The sequence below is a fragment of the Callospermophilus lateralis genome, chromosome X (genome assembly GCF_048772815.1).
Source record: "Callospermophilus lateralis isolate mCalLat2 chromosome X, mCalLat2.hap1, whole genome shotgun sequence".
Taxonomy (NCBI): domain Eukaryota; kingdom Metazoa; phylum Chordata; class Mammalia; order Rodentia; family Sciuridae; genus Callospermophilus; species Callospermophilus lateralis.
In genome coordinates, this window is record NC_135325.1 from 14,363,989 (window position 1) to 14,374,027 (window position 10,039).

Genomic DNA, 10,039 nt, shown 5'->3' on the forward strand with positions numbered 1-10,039 from the left:
ATAATATTTGAGATGCTTCCATTGGATTATCACAATCCTAGGAATAGTTTCCCTTTAAACTTGAGTTCACCGAAGTATTAGGATCTGTAGGTAAAATTCAGATGATCCACAAATGTTGGTGGTTAAAAAAAATACAAATTTTCACTAAGGTCTTTTTCTTTTATTATCTTAATAAATTACAATACTATTAACAGTAACCATGATTATTTCACCAATAAAACTTATAGATATCATAATAATCACATTAGAATTGTTGCATACATCTTAAGATATTTCTCATAGTTATAATAACATAAAATTGCTGTAGTTATTAGACTTGCCTATAGGTATAGTTATCAAAAACATCATTAAAAAACATGTACCCTAAAAAAATGTACCCTTATATCACAAATTTTATATCTGATAAATGCATTGTAATTTAAATGGTTCCTTTGTAATATGATATATTTCATTCTGTGTATTTAATGTTATTCTGATCACACACAAACACATCGTCGTCATCAAATTTCCAAGTAGTTTAAAACATTTAAGAACCCCTATTATAAAAACTTCAAAAATTTGTAAGAGTATTTAAGGGATATAGGTTTCGAGAAACAATATCTGACAACAGGCTAGAAATGACCTTTATTGAAAGGTTTGGCTTAGTTTTTTATGCATAATTTCACAGTGATTTGAAATAATAATATTAATAATGCATCATAGATTCAGGTCTTAGTTACTTTGTCATCCTCTATGGAATTTTCATGTATCCAGGCATATTGGAGACTGGGAAAGTGCTTATAAGCAGTAGTCCAGTTGTGTGAAAGACTGAAGAAATGGTGAACTTACAGGTTTTGCTCTAAAAATTATATCTAAGAACATATTTACACAAATTCCAACGTAACACAATGGTCCTATACGTATTTACTAGAACACATACACCCATTCAAGCATAAGAATTTTCATCTCCTCCCCATCCAAATGTAAATATATGACTTAATTCTCAGGAATCATTTCTAGGTCAGCCCCCAAGCAAGTTTCATCTGCATTTAATTTTCACAAATCCTTGACAGTTTAAACTATAAAATTAAACTCCTCTACATAAAATTGACCCTTGAATTTCAAAATTCTATATTTAAAATTGATATTCTATTTCATTAAATTGGCAGTTTGTTCTGAAAATGCCTATTAGCTTAAAGTATTTTGTTTTATTTACTAGGTCATTTAAGGAGGTTACTCTTAAAATCTTTTTTTTTTTACCCAATTGTTTCTCAATAAAATTTTTGTATAGCCTTAGCAACCAGTAGATATAGCAGCCTTCAGAAGGAATGACAATACTTCTTTGCATGGGCAATAGAGCAACACGTAGGCATTAGTGCACAGAGAAATTTTCAAACGTATCAGGAAAAAAAAAGCAGGAATCATGTTAGGTAATGTTACGGTTTTGACCTTTAATGTCCCCCAAAGAGCTCATGTTTTGAAAGTATGGCCCCCAATACATCAAAGTTCAGAGGTGGGGCCTATAAACCAATGATTAGATCATGAGGACTGTAACCACAATAGACTAATTCACTCAATGGATTAATAATTGAATGGACTACATGATAGTAAGTATAGGCAGGTGGGGCATGGCTGGAGAGAGTAGGTCACTAGGAGTATGCCTTTTGCCTATATCTGTATCTTGACTCCTTGCTCTGTTTCCTAGCTGTCAAGAGCTAACTTCTTTCCTCTGCCACATACTTCTATCATGATGCTCTTCATCATCTTAGGCCCAGAGCAATGAAGTTGGTCAACCATGGACTGAACCACTGAAATTGTGAGCCTAAATAACCTTTTCTTCCTCTAAGTTGTTTTTGTCAGGCATTTTGTTTAGAGATGAAAAGCTGACTAACACAGGTAAACATGATTATAAGTGTTCATATGAGAACAGAGCTTGTGGTGAAAGCATATTGAGGAGTTATAAAAACGGGAAATCAAGAAAAGTAAGATAGAAAAGTGGAAGAACAATACTGAGAGTACCCCCAGGGAATTTGCCAATTCTAAAGCAGGTAAAGACTGAGAAACCAGGCAGAAAACACTGGCCCAGAGCCTTTAGTGGGCAATAAAACTGCATCAAAGAAAACTTAAGTCAAGAAAATCAAAGCATGGAAACTGCCTGATTGGACTGTCTGGGACATAAGAGGCCAAGATCCAGAGATGAGAGAACATGGACAAGTATAATACAGCTTCACCAAACTCAAAATGCAAAACACAATAAATATAAGAAAACTATTAAAAGGGCTATCATCATTGAACTGCTTAAAATCAAACATAAAGAGGAAACATTAAAGAGGCAGAGATGAAAAGATATACAACTATTAAATAAATAATCAGACTGAGAACTGATTTTTCAGCAGAAAATATAAAAGCCAGAAAAAGTAGAACCCTTTTTGAAAAATGGATATGATTTTTTAAGTTTATAAAACTTTGGGGGTAAAAGATGGAGGAATATTTAGAATATACCATATTTTTATAAAGAAATATGTGTGTATAGATACAGAATGTGTATGTTTTGGAAGGAAACATAAGGCACTATGAACAGTGTTTGCCTTAATAGAAAGGAACTGGGCAGCCAGATAAGAGGAGTGTGAACAAAACCATTCTGCAACTATTGTATATGTTGAACTCAATTTAGTGTGTGTGTGTGTGTGTGTTTAAGAAAAAAAAAGATTAACATAACTAAAAAACAAAATATTGAATATCAATGGAAAAGGATGATTATAAACCTAGCTATGGCAGGACAACATGATAAAATAACAGTCAGATTTTAGTATGTGTTTCTGTGTTCTTAAATGGGTTTCTCACAATCTTCCTTTAGTAGTTGGTCTAAAGGGCTTTTCAGATCTGGAATGCTGAGCACACCTTAATTTACCTGGAAACTCTGAAGGTAAAGCTAAGTACTGCCATACACAAAACAGCTAATTTCAGATAAAATGTGTATGGAATAGAGAAAAATTTTCAAACTTTTCTCATTCTTCTTGTGACTTCATTAAAATGGATGATGATTAATATACAAAAGTCAATGTTTTTCATACTTACCAGAATTGAGAAAGTGGAAACAGCATTAATAAACACAGTATTATTTATATTAGCATACAGAGAATACTTAATTATAACAAAATATGGATAAGATATACACAAGGAAAACTAAAAAATTCTGATTAAAAAATCGAAGCAAGAAGGGTATGGTGGTGCATACCTATAATCTCAGTGGCTTGGGAGGCTGAGGCAGGAGGATTGTGAGTTCAAAGCCAGCCTCAGCAATTTAGTGAGGCCCTAAGCAAATTAGTGAGACCTTATCTCAAAATTTAAAGTAAAAAATGGTGGGGTATGTGGCTCAGTGGTAAAGTGAACCTGGGTTCAATCAGCAGTACCAAATATAAAATAAAATAAAATAAAAGGAGAGATATTACATGTTCATGGATAGGAAGACTCAATATTGTCAAGATATCAGTTCTTCTCAAATAGATTTACAGATTCAATGTGATCCCATTCAAAATTCCAGTAATTTATTTTGCCTAATACTAACAAACTGATTCTATAGCTATTTGTAGATGAGTCAACACAATATTGAAGGAGAAGAACAAAGCTGGAAGACTAATACTACCAAACTTCAACAATTATTACAAAGCTACAGTATACAAGACAATGTGATATGGGCAAAAAAATGGGCAAATAGATTAATAAACAGAATAGAGTCCAGAAATAAACCCATATAAATAGAATTAACTAATCTTTTACAAAGAAGCATACACAATACAACGGAGAAAATATAATCTTTCAACAAATGATTCTGGAACACCTGGACATCTACAAGCAAAAAAGTGACACAGACCTTACACTCTTCATAAAAACTAACTCACAATGGATTACAGACCTAAATACAACTTTATATAATTCTTAGAAGGCAACAAAGAAGGAAATTCAAGGAACCTAGGATTTGGTAATGCTTTTTTGTGTGTGTGTGTGATAACAAAGGCACAATCCATGAAAGAAGTAATTGATAAGCTATACTTCATTAAAAATTAAAATGTTGTGCTCTACAAGTGATTTGTCAAGAGAATAAAAAGAGAAGCCATAAAAAATATTTATAAAAGTCATACCATATAAATGCCTTTTATCTGAAATATACAAAAAAAAAACCCTCTAAAAACTCAATAATAAGAAAACTAATTTAAAAAACAAGTCAGAGACATTGACAGATATCTCACCAAAGAAAATATACAGATGGAAAATGAGTATTTTTAAAGATTTTCCATATCATATTTTGTAGAAATTCAAATTCAAATGACAATGAGATACATATATCTATTGGAATGGTTAAAATCCTGAACACCAACACCACCAAATGCTGACAAGTACATGGAACAACTAGAATTCTCATTCATTGCTGGTGGTAATACAAAATGGTATAGCCACTTTGAAAGTCAGGTTGATAGCTTGTTACAAAGCTAAACATATCCTTACCAAATGATCCAGAAATTACACTCCTTTACCCAAAGCAATTGGAAACTTTAAGTCCAAACAAAAACCTGTACCTAGAAATTTATAGAAAAATTCTTCATAACAGCTAAAACTTGGAGGCAAACAAGACATCCTTCAGTAAATATATAAAGAAAATGTGGGAAATCTATATAATGGAATGTTATATAGCACTAAAATGAAATATCAAACCATGATGAGTGTTGGTAATTATGTAATATTAAACATTTCAAGTTCTTTGAATATATGTTACTAATATATATTAGTAATAATATAATTAGAAGGGTGTCAAAAAAAAGGCTATATATTTGATTGTAACTACATGGCATTCTGGAGATGTCAAAACTACAAAGACAGTAAAAAGATCAGTGATTTCCAAGAGTTGGTGAGGGGTGAATAGGCAAAGCACAGAAAAATTTAAGGTAAGCAAACTATTATCTGTATTTTGTGAGGCAACAAACCAAGGATTCAAGCCATTAAAAAGAGAACCTCTTACTTGGTCTAGTTCTTTGGTAATAAAACCATCAGTTGTCAGATCAAATAACAAACTTAAAATTTGCTAAAGATATCAAAAGCCAACTTCAAATTGCTAAAGTTCAGGGACAATAGCTTTCCTTCCATAATGGTAAATTTTCAAATATGAAAGTCCATTTTGTTGGCCATAAGGTATTTCAAAATCAAAGCAAAGGTTGGTGTGCTGCTGCAGTATAAACTGGAATTTGCTTCAACAGATTCTTTGGAGGATTATTCCTTCAGAGTTTGATTCAAGTGTTGGCAGGGGGATGACTCCTGTCAGAGAAAAAATGAACAAAAAGTCCAGAAAGTCCACACACTGTCATTGCAATCTGTGTTAGTTGATGTCAGCTTAACTGTACCACTGGAGTCACTGAAGAAAAAAAATTGCCTTCAAAATTATTCCTAAATATATTTGTCACTATGAAAGTGGTAAAACATGCTGGTAATTATGTAATATTAAACATTTCTTATAAAGGTTTTAAATGGTAAAATCATTTACTTGTTGTTAATTTAAACCAAAATAAAACATTTAAGTTTTACTGAGTGCTTGCTCTGTGTCAGACACTTCTCTGAATATTCTATACATGCATGTTTTCATTTACTTTTAATAACCCACAGGAAGTACTATTATTAGCATAATTTTTCAGGTGACAAAACTGATCACTGGAGAAATTAAGTAATTGCCCAAAGTTAACACATTTTGCAGTAAACCAGGAATTAAACACTAGAGCATATGATCCCCAAACAATACTTTTTCTAGAATAGCACACTACCTTGCCAAACACTTCTTCACCACTATATATTGTATATTTCATTTAATTACATGAATTTTAATTGACAGTGGGATAAAATTAGATTATAATTATCAATGACCTCCACTTTGCAAATTTCAGAGTGAAGATTTGGTGATGGAGAAATTAATCAAAGACATTTGAATACTTGCCAAAAAAAAAAAACAGAGAAAGTATAGCCTATATTGGGAGTGGAGAATTTTTTTCTGAGGTTCAAATTCAGGCTGTCAGCAAAGTACAAATTGTTAGGAAACCACCAGAAATGCCTGGTCAAAACATCTATCCTATCTCTGGTTACATATATTGTTCAGCTCAACTGGACAAACATTGCTATTGTAGCTGAAGAAGCCTATGTCCATCTAATACTTGACAGTTATTGGAAGAAAATGGTGATTCTTGCTTTGTGACCCCTGAGCTTTTCCACTGGGTGCATTTCTTGTGGTATTCTGTTATCAAACAGCTAGGAGGTTGGAAGCATAAATGAATGGCTCTCCCAGGCATTCAGCTAAAAGGCATAAAGGGAATTACTCCTAGGCTGCCAGCCCCTGATAACATAGGTTTAAAAAATTAATTCTGGCGTCTGTGAAGCCTACATTCTAGGGAAAAAAAAAAAAAAAAAACTTGTCAAGTGTCAGTAATTAGAGAAAGCCATTCCTGCGGAGTTCATGATGGCCATCTGGAGTTTGTCTGACCTTTCTCTTCAAGTTAAGAGTCAGCCGTGGCAGAGCCATTAGGCAGTTCAAAAACATATTTTCACCATACATTATTGACCATACACCTGCACTATTGGACTGTTAAAAAATCATAAGGAGTGCAAAATGTTTTCCTAACTTGCCTAGCAGGAACAGAACTGTAAACAGAAATGTGTGATGGGTTTCAAGGTGACATGCCATTTTCGAATGATTCTTTCATGGCATACTCTTTGTGCTCAGGTAGTCACCAAAGCAATGTAATTAAACCATTAAAGTGTCATTATATCACTTCACCTTTTAGGATTCAATTTACCCAGCAGTTTTTTTTTTAAAAAAAAAAAACAACCAGTTGTTTGAAGCTCAAATCTTTTACAACTCTCAGATAGAACAGATGGCACAGCCATATTAGCAGTGACACTATATATACACACCAAGTGAACTGGTGCTATTATCTGGTTAAGTGGCTGTCAGCATTTCCATTACAAATCCAGCTTTCAAGGGTCTATAATTCAGATACTTTAAATAACATCTGGCTGAAACTTGGTGTATAGAAATGATGAGTGTTGAGTAAAAATTAGTATAATTTTGTGAACCCGTGAATATTTCTGAAAGACTCAGCTTGATCAATTGGGTCCTTTTTTTAGTGATGACTTCTACTAATCAGTATATTTTGGGGTACTAAGCACATGCCATTCATTTATTCAGTCAGTCCGTCAGTCATGAAATATTTATTTCACATTTACCATGTGCCAGGCCCTTTTGTAAGTGTTAGAGATACTCTGGAGAGCAAGCAGACAGAGTGCCCTTTCCTCATAGGACTTACTTATTCATGAAGAAAACAAAAATCATCAAATAAATCTCAAGCCAGTCTGTACTATTAGGGATGAGAGTATGTTTCATAAAATATTCTCAGTAGTTTAAATACTATCTCTTGATCCTTCTAATCTTACTCTCATACCATTGTGAAAAAGTAGCAACATTTAATGTTGTCCCAGTCAATCATAGCATTAATAAATGCAAAGCAACTCAAAATTATTTTAACTGGCATAGAATGAAACTTTTCATATTGGACATCATACCTTTTTTAAACATTATATAAATTTTAGTTTTAGGGGGACACAACATCTTTATTTTATTTTTATGTTGTGCTGAGGATCAAACCCAGTGCCTCATGCATGCTATGCAAGCACTCTACCACTGAGCCACAGCCCCAGCCCTGACATTGTACCTTTTAAGTGGACAAAAGCCACAAAAAATATGGAAACTGGGCTTTCAAAATATATTATATCAATTTTAAAGTAAATGTTATTTTACTGCCAGTAGAGGAGGAACTACTCAGGTTTGGTGGTCTTTGAAGCTTGTACAATTTTGACAGCCCTCTTTTAAGAAAACGTAACCCTAATAGCAAAACCATATTTAAGTATATAAGTTAATATTTAGCGGCTGTAGGTGTAGTGATAGAGCACATATGTAGAGTGAACAAGGTTTTGGGTCTGATTCCTGTCATGAAACAAGTTAATATTTAAAATGAGAAATGAAATAAGAATTATGAATTTGTACAAGCTCCCTTCATGGTAAGTTTATTTGCCTCAACATAGAGGAATCAATCACCTGATCCAATATGGTAATTTGACCAAGAAATCTCAAAAGAGCTAGATGTGAATTTGGAAGAAAGTAGAAGACATATCAAAAGCTGCCTAAATTATAGTAAATTCGAAATGAACATTTAAGTAGCATAAAAGAGTCATGAAGAAAATTACTGTCATAATCTTCTGTCTGCCACCTATTTTTTTTTTCCATTTAAAACCTCATTGTCTAAAAAAACTCAAGGCTAGAGTATTATCATCTCTCTACTTAAGAAATTAATTTCATGTAGCAAAAATAGTCTATTCCAGTAAGGCCATGTATTGTCTTGGTGAAAAATAACATTATAATCAGGTACTGGTCATGTGCACATGAGTGATGAGTGTGCCCTGCAAACATTACTTTTTAAGGATAAGGACAAAGAAGAAAAAGGGGGTTTTGCAGAATTCAAATTCAAGTATTTACATTAAATGAAAGTACTGAGGTGAATTCATCTCACTCAGTTGTTTTATCTAAAAAATCAATAATAGTATCTCTATAGATATTTTGATACTTAAATGGGATTATTATTATATTTAGAGAAACTAGTATGTAGTAGGCAGCCAAGAAATATAAGTTTCATCCCTATCCACACTTGGAAGTAGTCCTAAATTTTGAACATGTGTGTCGATGCAAAATGTGCTGTAAATAATCTATAAGCTTCTTTCTGTTTATAGCCTTCCTTCTGGTAGAGGCCAGTCCCCATAGGATAAAATTTGCTATGACACTTTCTCAGCACTGATTGGTAATGTCCCCTATTATAAGAGCTTCCAGGGACTTACTTCATTCTCTTCTAAAAAAGGAATAGACATTTCACGGTATTATATAATTATTTGTTTATCATGCATAATATCCAGTAGGTATAACGATCACAGTTTCTTCGTTCAAAGATATCCCATTAGCTAGCCAATTATGTTGGTGATCTGTTAGCCTCCTTTACAGTCCAAATACTCCCTGCTCTCCAATTCATATGAACCTTTAAGAATGCCATATGTTCAAATTGCTTCACTTTGTACTTAATCCCTTTCCTACTATTATCCCCATCTGTGTAACTGCATGCTTTGGGGAATGGATACTTGACTTTTCCTTGGTTTAAAATCCAAGTTACTGCCCAGTTTATTTACATGTGCTTCTGTTAATTGCTTACTTCGGGTATTTAATTTGTTTCATATTACTTGACTAAAAATCTTGGTTAAATAGTCTGTTCTGTGAAAAGTTTCCAAGTCACCCATCTTATTCCTAGTTTGCAATTCTAATATGACACTTTGTTTTCAATGTGGTTGAAAAACACTGCCTTTGTTCTTGCATAACTGCGAATAGATCTTGGAGTCTGCATTCCTACAGCTATCTCATCTTTCTTTTCTTTACGCCATTTCCTTTAGATGAGGATCAGATGTGAAGTGATCACCTAATAGTTACATGACTGGTAGTGGGGTGTTATCAAAATGATGTTATCACTATTATAATCACTGAAAGGTTATAATATACCTTGGGAATAGCTGGTTGACTTGATGTTTTCATTAATATAAGTGCTATTTCAGAATTTGCTTTAAGATTGATTTTTGTTATGGTGGTGGTGGTGGTGCTGGGGATTGAACCCAGGGCCTTGTGCATGTGAGGCAAACACTCTACCAACAGAGCTATATCCCCAACCCCTTAAGGTTGATTTTCACCGTCACTTCAAACTCTGAAATAATCCATATCACTTTTACACACTCCTGAATAATTGGCTGATATACATAGTAAAAATAGGCTTATCTAAACAATTACATTGCTTTGGACCAATATGATTTTTTTGGTTAAGGGTTTTCTGAAGAGGTGTGTCAGAACTTTCTGTCATTATACTTCTTCAGAGGATGTGGTTTAATAGAATACTTTGTCCCCTGACCCTTTTGTGGAAAAGAATAAATGATTCTA

General features: G+C 33.2%; 1 non-coding gene across 1 annotated transcript; it reads right to left on the minus strand.

The window, feature by feature from the left end:
• Window positions 1-9,699: 9,699 nt before the first annotated feature.
• Trnav-cac (transfer RNA valine (anticodon CAC)) lies at window positions 9,700-9,772 on the minus strand. Its single transcript has one exon. It is a non-coding gene; the product is annotated as a tRNA-Val (tRNA).
• Window positions 9,773-10,039: the final 267 nt, after the last annotated feature.